The sequence below is a fragment of the Pelmatolapia mariae genome, linkage group LG1, assembly GCF_036321145.2.
Source record: "Pelmatolapia mariae isolate MD_Pm_ZW linkage group LG1, Pm_UMD_F_2, whole genome shotgun sequence".
NCBI lineage: Eukaryota > Metazoa > Chordata > Actinopteri > Cichliformes > Cichlidae > Pelmatolapia > Pelmatolapia mariae.
In genome coordinates this window covers 26889533-26905807 of record NC_086227.1, presented here as the reverse complement: position 1 = coordinate 26905807, position 16275 = coordinate 26889533, and the positions used below count along the sequence as shown (strand labels likewise).

The following is a 16275-nucleotide window of genomic DNA, read 5'->3' as shown; positions in this document are numbered from 1 at the left end:
TCCAATTTACTGAAGAACACCTCAGACTGTCAGGTTAAAACACTTGGTCGTGTTTTCGTAGCGTAAACGCTGGCCCGCCTCTCAGAGCCTACGCTCTATCTGCTATTCCCGAACAGGGATACGCAAGTTTCTCCGTGACTGCAGCTGCCAGTCAAAGCTGTTATGATGACGTTTCACCCCGTAACATCACCGCGGTAGGAATTAGAATCAAACTTATGGGAGAGGAGACCCCTTGGACATCAATCAGCATGATGTGAACTATTGATAACAAAAGAAAGAATCTTTGGAAAAAAATTATCTAAGGAGAATAAATTTATTTAGCTGAAGCTATATCCTGTGTCTAGCCTATTGTCATGTCGGAAGGGGGCGTGGCCCACCTCCAGTGACATCACGGTCCAAAGCCCTATAGCTGAAGCTGTATCCTGTGTCTAGCCTATTGTCATGGCGGAAGGGGGCGTGGCCCACCTTCAGTGACATCACGCTTCAAAGCACTATTTAGAATCTTAAATCCTTTGAAGTTTTTTCTTAAATAGGACCGAGAAGCAGTAAATTTTAGTCAGTGTTTTCACAGCATTCAAACGTTCACCAGAGAAACATTTGAAAACCTTTTCAAAGTCACTGTAGTGTATACAGCCATGAATCCACAAAAACGACAAAACGCATCCCTGTCCTCTCTTCGCTCTGTCGATCAAATAAAAAAAGTTGTAAAATGCCCAAAAAAAATACATAATAAAAGAAAAAGAATCTTAAACATCCGAAGGGCATTAGAGAAAAGGAGGAAGGAAAAATACGATCTACAAAAGAAAATCAAACGAGCTGAAGAAGAGATGCTTCGACTACAGGAAAAGTGCATAGAAATGGAAGCACAAATTAAACGCCAGCCTGACATAGAGATCATTAATAGAGGCTGGGAAACCATGTTTGGTAAAGCCCAAAATAAGATTTATTCCCTGAAAAAAAATTACAAGAAACAGTACGCTGTTTTACAAAAACTGTCCGACCAGTTTGATGCAGATAGTGCTACTATAGACAAGTTAAAAGAAGAGCTCGAACACAAACACAAAATTAATGAGGAGCTCCAAGAAAAAAATAGAGAAATCCTTCAACAGAAGGAAGAACAAGACATAAAGCAAAGAGACATGCAGTGCAAACTCAAAGACATTGAGGAAAAATACAGAGAGTCCACAATGGCTGAATTTCAGACTGTAACCTCTGTCCTCATTTCTCCAGAGAATATCTTACCTGCTGTCAGCGAGTGTTTCAATCGGTTCTCCCGAGTACAATGGGAGATGATTGAACATGGAGTCTGGGACTCTGATCTCCAAGCAGCACTGGCTGACATGATAACTGAAATAATTCAGACAGTTTCTACTGGCATCCTGAACTCGGCACTTCCCGTAGTTCAGAAGTTTATGACACATGTGTCCCAAACAGATATTAGCATACCTGTGGTAAAAATAGCTCCGTCGCTGGGAGACTCTCTCTCAATGAGCATTGCCATCTCTCTTAACATCCCCCATGACAAGAATGAGTCCATTAAGACGCTGACAAAACTGATTGAAATGGAGATTTCAGAAAAGGTCAGCTCGGCTGTGACTCTACTTTTAAACAACCCGGATTTACGGTCAGATCCCGTTGTTTATGTCAGCGGAAAAATTACATGCATAAAAAACCTTCGACGCATGGTCTCTCATGCAGCCTCGTATCTGAAGAGATGTGCAGGTAAGCTAAGCTGCATGTGCACGCGAAAGGGGGCCAGTTCGAGTTCCCCTAGTCCCTCTGATTCAAGTGCAGAGAGTACTAAATCAAAGATCCGTAAGAGGGTGACACTTGATGAGGTCAGCATTGCTCTCACCAAATGGAGCACAGATGCAGCAATCACTGAGGACAAAATGGAAAGTCTAACCAAAGTGATCGCAGCCGATGCTGTCAATAAAATACTTGACAATCTGAATTATTTAGCTGAAGATGCCACAGGAATAGAGCAGTGCACAGATGCTGTGGCTGCTGAAAGTCTGCAGCCTCCCAGCACGGCAGAAGAAATAGCTGCAGCTGATATTGTAAACACAGTAATTGATAATCTGCAGTCTTCTGATGGTGAAGATGTCACATCTAGTAACAAATGTGGCTCATGCAAACCTTTTAATGTGCAGCTAATTATCCCAAAGGTGAAAAACTTTTTTGCCTCATGCATCCCACCCCTAAAAACCAATGAACAAAAGCTGCACAAAGACCACTTCTGCAGCTTTGCCAAAAAGCAGTTTTATAAAGTGATAAGAGAGATAAAACACCTGGTGAAGAAAAACAAAAGGTTCTTCATCTGTCTCCAAGATCCGGTCAAGTCACCTGATAATCAGAGAGCAGATTCTATGGACAGCTACAGTTCTTTCTGTAGCTATGTAAACACACCAACTATGCATACCAGGTTTAAAAGTTCTTCCTCAGTTGATTTTACCACTTTCAACCCTTATCTTGATCAACTGTTTAATAAATTAAAACGGACAAAACACGTTAACCTTATCCAGAAACCCATGGAAAACGTAAATGCATTTGTTGAAGTTGAGACGTTTTACAGGGAGTTGACAGATAAAATTTATGACCATCTCCAGTCAATTCAAAGATATTCACTCCCTGTGATGCTACTGGGAATAAGTCTTTCAGACTCTGTGATTTCTAGGTCTCCAGAGCCAACAGGTGAGTTACCCTTTTTGCCCGAAGTCCTCTATGTAACTGTAGAAGACTCAGTGCAAAAGTATTTGCAAAACATTCTTCTGTGGTTAGAGAATGATGCTTTGGATGAAACTGTCCAAAGTGACAAAATTTCTGGTGCCGTGGAAGACATCCAGGATGTGATTTTACGAGCACTAACCCCAACAGAGCAAAGAGAACGCGACAGACTGTCTGAACCAGAGTCAAGTCCAGTTTCTCCTCACAAAAATCAACCCATCTCCTGTGTGAGTGTACTAGAGCAGGACCTACCTCCAGAAAAAAGCCCTGAGCCTGAGCCAGACGCTGACACTGGGCCTACAAAAGGTCAAAGTCAGCCATCAGTCTCTAAAAACTTACAGGAGGAACCTTCAGAATTTTTTATATCACCTTTTGCTGCTGAGAAAATTGCCAAAGACTTCAGCGCAGTTCTGTTACCGAGTCTCCTCGAGAAATGCAGTTTTGACACAAGAAAGACAGTGAATACAGAAAAAAGAAAGGCCATCACCAGGCGTCTTACACATCTGGTTTTAGATAACGTCAGAAGCTCAGAATATCTGAGTGCTTTTGAAAATAACAAACTTCAGATTGTAAAGAAAATGACTAAAGCCCTTAGAAAGGAGCTTGGCTCTTTAGATCAGTTCGTCCATTCTGCTCTTACACCAGATGATTCAACATTTGCTCAACTTTTTCTGGCTCATCTGGAAATCATTATTGAGGTTGTACTCAATCCCCCAATGAAGTCTAAAATTGCTAGGTTCTTTCGAGCAGTGGGAAAAGCTTTAATGAAGCCGTTCAGCTGCTGCTTTAAGGGCAGCAGTGATGACTAAATGACCATCTTGACTTTTTTCCCCACTAGCATGCTTCTTTAAAGATCTTGAAGCATTTGGCCATCAGAAGTATACTTCATCTTGTCTCCCTATATTTTCTTTTCACACCCCCAACCGGCCGCAGCAGATGGCCGCCCCTTCTTGAGCCGGGTTCTGCTGGAGGTTTCTTCCTATTAAAGGGAGTTTTTCCTCCCCACTGTCGCCAAATGCTTGCTCAAAGGGGATCTTTTGATTGTTGGGTTTTTTCTTGGTAGGACAGGGGTGACCAACTCCACGCCTCAAGAGCCCATGTCCTGCAGGTTTTAGATCTGTCCTTGATCCATCACAGCTGATGTAAATGGCTACATTACCTCCTCAACATTTCTTGAAGTTCTTCAGAGGCCTGGTAATGAAGTGATCATTTGATTCAGGTGTGTTGACCGAGGGTGTTATCTAAAACCTGCAGGACATCAGCTCTCGAGGCCTGGAGTTGGCCACCTCGCTGTAGGGTTTTCACCCTACAGTATAAAGCACCATGAGGAGACTGTTGTTTTGCCATGATGCTATATGATCTTGAATTTAGCTGAATTTTAAAAACATCTATTATAGCATCAAAGTAAAACTAAATGACTAAAGTATACTTCATTCAAATGAATCAAAACCTGACATGAAGAAAATATTATTCAGCATCAAATAAAAATCCAAATCACAAATACATTCTGATTTTCTTGTGTTTTACTGTGTTGTCAAGTATGAAAAAAAGTGTTGCATTTGTGCGCTCTGATCATCAGTACTGGCAGTAGCGGCTATGGTTAGCTAACCCTAACAGCTGATTGAAAACTTCATTCAAGTAATTGTTTTTTCCTTTAATTGCTTCATAATGAATCTAAGCTGTCGTAACTTTGAGACTATTTTTTTCCTTTTGCTTTTAATACAATGAAAATAAATATCAATTTGCATAAATTATGCTACATGAACGAGCCTGACAGCAGTTACCTTAGACATCCTCCTGAGCCTTTAGGAGCACATGGTAATATTAAAGGGGCGAGTAGAGTACGTGCTTTTATTATTGGCCAACATGTTAAAACTCTTAAAAGTTCTGTAATGTTTGTATGAGTTTATACACACTATGGCTGCTGTTGTTACTCCCCTGGCATCCGTGTTAGCACCTCATTTCTGTTTCATAATTAAGTAGCTGTTAAAGTATCATCATGGTGATGAGGTTAGCCAGGACACACACTAACAGCAGCTGTGACCAGTACCAACAACAGGACACATAATTTACACTACAGACAATAAAAAGATACTGCTCTCTTAGATAAGACCAGTGGTTCTCAAACCGTGGGGCGAGGAGCTCCTGCAGGTGGGCCGGAGAGGACCAGAGGAGAAATGTTTTTAGGAAACATAAACAGAACAAAGAACAGGATGAAATCAACTTTAAATGCTAAAAGACGTGTGGGCGTTGACTTTGAGCCCCACTGGGTTCTCTAAATCAGCCACTGCAGGAGTCCCTCTTCTGTCATGTTTGAGCACATAAATACAGGACAGGTACCATGTGAGGGAACTTCTTCGCTGGCTTCGTATGTGTGCATCATATTTTGCAACAGTAACATTTTTCTTCAACATCTCCCGATATATAAAAATACAATAAATAACAACAATGTATTTATAACATTGTTTTATGTGTGGGTAAGATTTCAAATACCAAAAAAAAGAAAAAAAAAAGAAAGAAAAAAGATTCCCTTTCATCTCAGTACGCATCTATATATCGCATCCCTTTTATGCTTTCCTGTACATACGCGCGTAATCTACAGCAGACACACAGACTTTGGTCTAAAAGAGCGTTTTTTTGTTTTTGTTTCTACTGAACACGTTAAATCTGCAATGTTTCTCTGCAACTGGTGTGCTGACCTGCAACTTGTAACAGAAGGCAGTTACCAGAGAATTCCTCCAGATGGAGACAAAAGGGCTTTACAGTTTGTTTGTTTTTGTTTTTTTTTAAACTTTGAATGAACTTTATTTAGAACAATAACAATGACAATCTCAAAGAGACAAGTGACATATTGAATCATCCAGAACAGAATCACACCTCCTTTTTCTTTTCTCCCAATCAGAGGAATACACATCATTGCCACAGTGCAGTTGGTACACCACAATGAAGTCAATGAAAACGACAATGACTGAGAGTAGACATATATATGCAAACACACACATTTATACACACACGTCTACATAATAATAATAATAATATAAAAAAATAATAACCAATACAAAGTAAAATAAATAAATTAATTAATTAAAAAAAAAAAAAAAGGAAAAACAAGAGACAAAAATAAAGGAGACAAGGGGATCATAAAATCTCTAAAAATGAGGTTCCATAAACAAGACACATACCTGTGTCTTACTTAAATAAGGGGCTAAGAAAAATCAAACTTTTCTAAAAATTCATACAATTTGATTGCTTGGGGCTTATTTATTAGCTTAAGAGATTTGCGGAACAGGGAGAGTTCGTTTTTAAGAGCAGACCATGAAGGGGGGGATTTAGCATATCGGCATTTATGAATGTAATACTTTGTTATAATAATGAGGTTATTGACTAAAAACTCACTATTTTTGTCCTTAAGGATTACTCCAATTTGAATATTTTGAAAAGACCAAAAGTCAATATTTCCATACTGGGACAATATTAGGACATGGAGGGATTTCCATAAGTTCTCGATTGTCACACACCCATAAAACATGTGCTCTGTTGTTTCCGAAGTTGTTTTACAAATATAACAGTTGTCTAACACATATTTAAATCTGTCTCTCATAAATTCATTGGAGGGGTAAATATTTTTTTCTTGTAGTTCTAAAATGGACTTCTTTAAATTTGGGGGGAATTGGGAATTTTAAATATTTGGTTCTGATCAACGAGATCTCAGATTTGTTATAATCTTTAAGGATGAGTGAATGTTTTGTCCTACCTGGATATAAGATGTTAACCAAATACCTCCTCAAAAACTGATTATTGCATTTTTCATTAACCAAGTCAAGACCATCTAATTTAATTTGATGTAAATTTGGAGTCAGTATATTTGAAAAATTATTCTTTATCGTATTGACAAGGACTATTGGGATATTCTGTGAAACCTTTTTGTACGAGCAACTCATGTCATATTTTTCATTAAACCTGTTTAATTCAAGTATATCTCCATTTTCATCCATTATATGTGTCACAGCCCAAATTTGTTTTGTCATCCATTCTTCCACAAACATAGATTTCCCCCGATTTAATATCACCCTATTATTCCGCAATGGAACGTTGTGGGGACTAAAGTTATGTTTAAACATTAATTTCCAATTTAACAAAACTTGTTGATGAAATTTGGAGAGCTTTATGGGTAGTTTAGAAATTTCAAAATCACATACTAAAAGGAATTGGATCCCCCCAACTTTGTTGAAAATAAGAGATGGTATCAAGAACCAGATGTCATTATCATTTTTTAAGAAGGTTCGGAGCCAATTAATCTTTAAGATGCCATTCATTATTTCAAAATTGATTGCTTTTAAACCCCCCTCTTCATAGTCTTTTATCAAGTCCCTGTTACTGATATAATGATGTTTATTTTTCCATATGAAATTAAAATTCAGCTTATTGATGTCTTTTACAATTCTTGGTGGGATGGCTAGGGAATAAACTGGATAGATTAATCTAGACAAAGATTCAACCTTGGTCAACATTATCCTGCCGAACAAAGTTAAGTCTCTCTGTAGCCAATGGTTTAGAGTTTGTTTTGCATTTGTCAATTGTATTCTGAATATTCTTTTCTTCGCTATCAGCCATGCATTTAGTTAGCCAAATTCCAAGATATTTGACTTCATTTTTGACAGGTATATTGTACAAAGAAGAGTGAGAACAATTGTGGATACTCATGAGTTCACATTTGTCCAGGTTCAGGCAGAGGCCAGAAGCATCAGAAAAGATCTTTATTGTATCTAAGGCCAATGGAATTTGTTCTTTATCTTTAAGGAAGATTGTTGTATCATCGGCAAGCTGACTTATTATTAATTTGTGGTTATTTATGTCTAATCCTTTGATGTTTGAATTTATGACAGTAATAGCTAGTAGTTCAGTGGCTACAATGAATAAAAGAGGTGAGATGCTGCAGCCCTGCCTGATACCTCTCTCCACCCTGAACCTGGGACATGTGCCTTCTGAAAGAGAAACACAACTATTAATATCAGTGTATAACATAGTGATCATGTCCAGAAATGCATCTCCAAACCCAAAATGTTTAAATGTCTTAATAATAAAAGTGTGTTCGATAGAATCAAATGCTTTATGGAAGTCCAAGAACAACATAAAACCATCATCCTTAATTAGGTAATTGTAATTGATAAGGTCCAAAACCAAGCGGATATTATTTTGGATCAACCGTCCTTTGAGAAATCCTGATTGTGTCGGGCTAATTATTTCAGAAATGCCTGTTTTTAGTCTTGTTGCTAACACTTTTGTGAAAATTTTGTAGTCTGTATTTAAAAGTGTTATAGGTCTTAGATTACTTAGTTTCTTCTTATCTTTCCCCGGTTTTGGAATTAATTTTATAACTCCTTGTTTCATTGTTGTCATAAGCTCCTTTTGATTTATACAATCATTTAACGCATTGAATAATAGTGATTTTAGATCTTCCCAAAAGTGCTTATAGAAATTAGTCGTTATCCCATCTGGTCCCGGTGAGCGATCAGATGCCATGCTCTTAATAGCAAAATCAAATTCTTCCATAGTTAGGTCTTCATCACAAATTTCTCTAAAATTATCGTCAATTACTGGAATCCAATTACTGATTTTGTCAAAGAAGGAAGTGACGTTTTGTTCTGAGTATGAAGACTTATAAAGGTTACTATAAAAAGTAAATACTTCACTTGAAATGCGTTTAGGGTCTGTACATTCCTCTCCGTTGATTATAAGGTTACATATTGAATTATATTCTTGTCTACGTTTTTCTAGATTGCAAAAATAGGCAGTGTTCTTTTCACCCTCTTCTATCCACTTGGCTTTGGATCGCAAATAAGCGCCCTTGGCTCTATAAAGGTACATTTCGTCCAACTTGGATTGTAAGCTGTTAATTTTTCCTTTTTCTTCCTCAGTCCAATTCAATATGCCATAAAGATTCATAAGCTCTTTAACTACATTTGATTCCTCTTCTTTCCTTTGTCTGTTTAGCTTTTTACCGAATGTGATTGAGGTTTTTCTGATTCTAAATTTAAGATATTCCCATTTGAGTATCGGTGTATTGATGGTTTCATCATTCTGGATATGTAAGATTAATCTTTTAATAGAATTACAATACTCCTCATTTCTCAGCATCTGAGAGTTAAATTTCCAATAATCCTTAAATGTGTTGTTTTGGTCTTTGCTTTGTAGTCTTAGAATAATGGCACAATGGTCACTTAAGGGACCGTTAGAAATGACTGTTTCCTTAACATATTGTAAAATTGAGTTGGATATCAACCAATAATCAATACGTGACCTGCTTTGACCATAGGGTTTGTGCCAGGTGAATTGTTTCACATCTTTGTTTAACAATCTTGGGTTTATGTGTTCACTTGAAAATTTTGAAGGCCATCTATCCAACCACTCATCAGGAGTCACATTGAAATCACCTCCAACAATTATATAATCAGTGGGGAATTTGGTATTAAGTTCCTTTATAACTGTAGAAATTTGATGCAGCAGGTTCTTATTCTCTTGATCATTGTTGTATCCATAAACATTAACCAACGTAATCAGAGTATTATCAGTATTTAACACACAGGCAACCCAATGTCCATCTTTGTCTGCCAAGTTGCATAAAAACCTACCGGGACATCTGTTGAAACAAATAGCAACCCCAGCCGACCTATTTGTACCATGACTAAAAAAAAATTTATCTCCCCATTGTTGTGACCAAAATTTCACATCAGATTCTTCAGAATGAGTTTCCTGGAGAAAAATACAATTTGCCTGTTGCCCCTTGCAGAACAGAAAAACAGCTTTGCGCTTAATTGAGTCTTTAAGTCCCCTTGTGTTAAAGGAAAAAAAAGAAATGTTAGTTTTCAATTGGAACACAGAACACATGAACAGCTTTAAAGAGGAAGTTTAGGCGGTAGAGTAGGAAAGTCTTGAGGTATAACGGGGTTATGGAGTGGCTGTAGCTCAGTTGGCAGAGCAGGTCAGCCACTAATCAGAAGGTCGGTGGTTCGATCCCAGGCTGCCTCCTGGCTGCATGCCAAATATCCTTGGGCAAGATACTAACCCCATGTTTGCCTACTGGTGGTGGTCAGAGGGCCCGGTGGCGCCAGTGTTCGGCAGCCTCGCCTCTGTCAGTGCGCCCCAGGGCAGCTGTGGCTACATTGTAGCTTGCCATTGCCAATGGGTGAATGACTGAATGTAGTGTAAAGCGCTTTAAATTTGCTATCACAAAGGGTATATTTGCCAAATAAGTCACAGTATAACCAATAAGTACAGTAACTTTAGAGACGATGTCTTATTCACAGCAAAAGTTATGGAGGGATACAGATTTTATCAGGCTGTGTGGCATCGGCTGCCAAAATGTGTCCCCCCCCCCATCTGTAATCCATATTGGCTTTGCTATCACAAAGGGTATATTTGCCAAATAAGTCACAGTATAACCAATAAGTACAGTAACTTTGGAGACGATGTCTTATTCACAGCAAAAGTTATGGAGGGATACAGATTCTATCAGGCTGTGTGGCATCGGCTGCCAAAATGTGTGCCCCCCCCCAATCTATAATGATGCACATTGGCAGAGTTTGTCTTTGTAAATAAATAAAATTTAAAACAACATATAAATATATATATTTATACTTTGTAACTAAGAGGGCTTTTCAAAATTTTGCAAGTTAGTTTTGGCCAACCTTTCGTAGGCCAACTCGACTCCGACATTGTCAAATTTTTCCAAAATCTCCGGTCACGTGGGTTTTCCTCATCAATTATGCAAATTAGCTCACATTGTGCGCACGAACCAAAAACCAGAGTGCCTCTGAGCTAACTAGAAGATTACTTTACAATTGGTTTTCGAAAATAACAAACACCACAAGAAGATGGAACCAGACGAGTACAAGATTTTGGTTGCATATAAACTGAAAGGCGAGTATCCAGCGCTTTTCACGAAGAAAGAGAAGTTTCTTCTCCGAAGAAAAGCTGCTATTTACGACATTGAAGGTAATAACAGCAACTTCGTAGCGTTTATAAATGTCATCAATACATATATCTTAACACATATACAATGGCATAATGTGTAGTCTTAATTTGCACTAACCGATTTAATTAGCTTGACCTTTCTTTGACCTAGTGAACCCCGGTTAATAGGCACATGGGCGTTTATTAAAGTAAAAGTTTTAAGGTTTGCTATTAAGAAGACAGCGTTAACTAAGAACTGTTTTTGTCCTTTTGTAGCTTTACTACAATATATTATGTCGTAATTACTTTTGGAGTGGTATGTACCACACCCTTTTACGCAGGTGTACCCACTGTTATGTCTTTATGTCTTACATACAGTAATTTTAGATATGTGGAAAATTACTGACAGCAGGAAATTTGGAATTAGACAACCTTAAATTGATATTTGTACAAAAGATAACTCCATGATATCTGAAGGCCATTAGTTATACTTTACACATCCATAACTTTTTTTAGTATCACTAATACAGTCTTGTGAGTGGCATAATCTTTTTGGTTTCTGAAGTAGTCATACTGTCATAAATATAGAGAACCAGTCCAATAGTCACCCCCAAATTATATCACATACATAATTGATTCATTATATTGAAGATGTATTGTCTTGACTTTGACCACATATAGACCTGTCGTGGTTTAAACAGCTATAATAAACTTTTCTATTTTCTTGTTTATGTTTAGGGGAGCAGCTGGTTTACTGGCGCTACAAAGGCACAGACAAAACCATAAAGACAACGACAACTTTTTAAGGTCTCTCAGCCATTTGAACTGGTTGGGATGGACCTTATTGGAAAACTTACTGAAACCAACAATGGACATCAATACATATGTGTTTTTATTGATTATTTTACAAAATGGCCACAAGCATACCCTTTAAAGTCAAAATCAGCCGGGGAAGTGACAAACTGTCTCATAAAATTTGTCCACCAGTTCGAAGCCCCCAAAAGGATTCTTACTGACCAAGGCAAAGAATTTGTCAATTCTGTAAGTACTTTAGTCTTTGGCAAAAATATGTGAACTCATATTTGAATAATTTTCTGAAAATGGTTTATTTTCTGGTCTTTATAAATCTGTTTTTGAGATATTAGTATGACAGCTGTTTATTCAAATTCTTATTGTAATGTGCTTATAGTCAGTGTATATAACTTTCTTTTGCAGCTCAACAAAAGGGTTTGCGGATTGTTAAAAATTAAAAGAAGCCTCTGCTCCCCCTATCACCCACAAACAAATGGGCTGGTGGAGAAAATGAATGGCACCATCCAGAGGTAAATTCTTGCAGTATATGTTATACATTTATGGAGGTTCCCTTCAACCAAAACATGAATGCATGACATTAAACTATTAAAAAATGTAAATGATCTTTCATATGAATGTCTTCTATGTGCTTTCATTGTCAGAGCCCTGTGTAAAGTCGTTGGCGACCAACCAGAAATGTGGGATGAGTATCTGGATGCTGTAATGTTTGGACTCAGAACTAAAAAACAAGTGACCACCAAATACTCACCTTATTACCTAATGTTTGGCAGAGAGGCTCGCTATCCTTCCGAAATCCCAGAAGAGTTCATGGTATGTCTTTCTGTCTGTGACAAACTACACGGAAATCCCACATAACTAAACTTTTTTAGTTTTTGAGGCGCAGGCAGATCAGTTTCAATGGATGCCATGTCACCGCCATAAAAGCACTACAGCACTGAATATTTTTATGGATTGTTCAAACCCTCAATAACAGTTTCCTTCATGTCCAATCAATCCCAAGATACACTGAAGCTTTGCCAGAAATACATTGTGTCTTAAAACCTTACCAAAGACACTTAATGTAAATTTGCACTTTATTTCTCAGTTCTTTTATGTATTATCTGTGTATCTTACACAAATTATAGTAATGATAGACATGTCTTTTGATTCAAAGGCTGATGAGAGTGTGGAAGACATTGTGGGGCAGGAGGAGCTGTCGGAAGACATTCAAAAGCATCAAAAGCTGTTGGAACTGGTGAAGGACAATGTGGTCAAAGCTCAGGAAAAAACAAAGGGCAAAATAAAAATGATGAAGAGAGATGTCGTCTTCAAAGTTGGTGACAAAGTTTTAAGAGCTAACATAAGAAGCCAGCAGAGGAAAGGGGGAAAACTTGAAGCAACCTTTTAGGCCCTTACATTATTACAGCAATCCAAGGTAAAAGTGCAGATCATCAGGATTCCAATGGGACAATCATTCCAAAAGTAAATATTGACCAACTAAAGTTAAGCAAAGACAGCATGCCAAGAGTGCCACACCGGGGTTCAAAGAAAACAGCAGCCACATTACTAACAGCACAACCAGGTCCAGCAGCACCACAAGCTGCAGCAGCACCAGCATCTGCTCTAGCTTCACAGGCTACAGCAGCACCAGTAGACCAGGCCTCACAAACCACAACGGCAGACCAGGCCTCACAAACCACAACGGCAGACCAGGCCTCACAAACCACAACGGCAGACCAGGCCTCACAAACCACAACAGCAGACCAGGCCTCACAAACCACAACAGCAGACCAGGCCTCACAAACCACAACAGCAGCAGACCCATCCTCACAGACCTCAGCTTCAAATGCTACAACCACACAAGCCTCAGCTCCACAGATTACAGCCCAGCAATCTACAGCACAAACCATGGAAGCAACAGTTCCAGTTGTGACACCAGCCCCAGCAACAGCCGCACAAGCTAGCCCTGCACCACCTCCAGCATCACCACCTCAAAGATCCACTGAACCTGTTGCACAGAAATGTAAATAAATATAATATCTTTTTTATTTTTTAAAAAAGGACTTTTGTTCCTATGGGAGTGTTTGTTTCAGTACTCTGTAGATCATGGCATAGCAAATTTTACACCTTTAAAAAGATTTTTTAGGTATATTTCCTAACAGAATATTTAAATTTAACAATATGTTAATGCTTTAAAAAAAAACCTTCATGGGGCAAAACATTATAGAAAACTTGTAAAAGGATGTAAGCCTCATGTGTAAAATTACACAAATGAAAAAGTGAGTCCTTCAAAACTGAATCTTTCTTTTGTTGTTGTGTAACCCAGAATGTTCATGATTGATATTGTACATCTGATGTACACTAAGAGTGAAAAGTTTGGACACACCTTCATTTTAATGTTGCTTCTTAATTTCCTTGTCTATTTTTTATATCTTAGATTCTTCAAATTAGCCACCCTTTGCTTTGATCACTGCTTTGCACACTCTAGGCCTTCTGTCAGTGAGCTTCATGGGGTAGTCACATAAGATGATTGTAACTGCATGAAAAGCATGAACACACAGAAAAACACTGAATGGGAAGGTGTGTCCCTAATTTTAACTAGTAGTGTATGTTCATCATTTTCTTCTTTTCTAAAATTGCTGTCATATATGCTGTTAGTGACATAGAATGCCCACTACAAGCAGTATATTAATGTTGTGATGATGACTGCCTGCCAGCAATAGTTCGAAAGATCAAATACTTTTTAAGAAGCTGCTTTTAACAGCCCAGAAATTGACACTCTATTTTAAAGACAATAAAACTAGTTTTGGAGGAGAAAAATAACATTTTTCCAGAAATGGTTATGTAATAGTAAAGGCCACAGGTGCAAGCCTTGAGCCTGAGTATTTTAAAACATATTCATGTAGCTTCAACTAAACATAATTTTAAAAAATTGTAATAGGTGTTTCTGCTGGAGAAAAGATTTGATAGGGGGCAAGAGCATTTCTATTGCTATGTATTTAAATTCCTTTTCTTTTATTAATATGAATTTATTTAAATTTCTTTAGAGGACATTGTAAGTGTAACTTTACCCCCAAATAAAAGCAAAATTAAATGCTCTTTTTTTCTTACAAAATACAATGTTAAACCAATATATCATAAATTGCTTTAATAAAAAAGGACTCTAAACAACATGTTATTGCATTTCTTTTTTTTTATGTCTGAAGTTAATATTTTTATTCTTTTGTTTCAATTTAAGATCAAACCCATGGAGCATGAAGTGATTCTGGGAATTGTAAATGAACATCATCACTGGACATTAGTGGTAAAAAAATAATTGCATTTACAATATTCATCAAATCAGTTTTATAAGAAAAATGCATGGCATGCAGATAATCTTAAGTCTTGAATTATTACATGTAATTCTCCACATACTTTTACTGTAGGTCATTTACCCACAAGAAAAGAAGTCGCTGTATCTTGATCCACTCGGAGAAACTAAACAAGGTATCCAAAATTGTTTGGAATCAACAAGGTAAGGATAACTGCTCAAATTTATTTTGACCCTTTATTAAACTCTTTGTTGCTGTTGTTATTTTTGTGTTTATTATGACAATTACAAGTATGATGTCAATCAAAAAATAAATGGTACTCAGAATAAAAAAACTAGCAGCAACAGGTTTAAATGTTTGTGTTGGCCTTCTGATATTGTGGTGTTATGGGTTACTTTTGCCTTTAAAGAGAAGTCTCCCCATGTTTCAATGTTTATTTGAGGACCTGATGTCTTTATGAGATTATGTTTTTACATTAGAAAATATAGCACAGGGATAATAATGTTTAGTAGTTGCATAAAGTGTTGCGGAGGTTTAGCCCTAAAGCATCAGACAAATGTCTAAAATAATTTCACATAGGTTATACATGTGTGAATTTCATCTTTGCTTCTCCTCCACATCTCTTCAAAGTGTACTGTGGAAGTGATTGATTTCTATATCATGGGAGGAAAAAGGAAAATAAAAGCACAAGTAATTGTCCAAAAAAATGTGTTTTAGACTTTTAAAAAGTAATGATTTTAACAAAACAGTGTGGTCAGTGTTCTTAACTTGATGTTCAACAGACACTTAAGCTCTCCATAGTGTTCACCTTTTTGTGTCACCAAATTTTTAAAACATGTTATTTTTTTTATTGTACTTGTCTTTCAGGGCATTCATGCGAAAAAAAGGATGCAACGTCTCAAGATGGACTTGTGACACAGTCAAACACCCAAAACAATTGGATGCTACCTCATGTGGAGTCTTTGCATTGAAAGTACGAGTCTTAACCGTAATACATACATATATACAAGAATATTGGAAATGTTGTGTTGTAATAAATGTTAATGACAGGAAAAGGAATATAAGATAATTACACAATAAAAGAGAGAAATTGATTCACAGCAAACAAATTTCTATAAAATAACATATATGATATTAGCTTATTTAGTCATCTTAGAATCTCTTTTTCAGTTTGCTGAAAAGATCTTGCGAAAAGAGTCAATAGACTTTCCGTCTACAAAAAAGGCCATAAACACACACAGGCTACAAATTGCCACCACTCTCCTCCTAGAGACAGGTAACTCATTTTCCACCATTCAGTGTTCTGACATCATGAATATTTTCATCATGATAGCTGTAGAAACAAACCATATAGTTGTTTGAATGAAGTAATAAGTGCAGTAGGTAGTATACTGTATGTGCTATTTTTTCACTTTTTAAAACAGATGACTTGACAAACATCTGTCTTTTCTGCGGAGAAGAAGAGCATGAAACTGACAACAAATGGGTAATG

General features: G+C 37.2%; 1 long non-coding RNA gene across 1 annotated transcript; it reads left to right on the top strand.

Annotated features, from left to right (window-relative positions):
• Nucleotides 1-14708: 14708 nt before the first annotated feature.
• On the top strand, nucleotides 14709-15679 carry LOC134617336 (uncharacterized). The gene is made up of 3 exons (XR_010091521.1): nucleotides 14709-14776; nucleotides 14898-14986; nucleotides 15651-15679. It is a non-coding gene; the product is annotated as an uncharacterized LOC134617336 (long non-coding RNA).
• The last annotated feature ends 596 nt before the right edge of the window (nucleotides 15680-16275 follow it).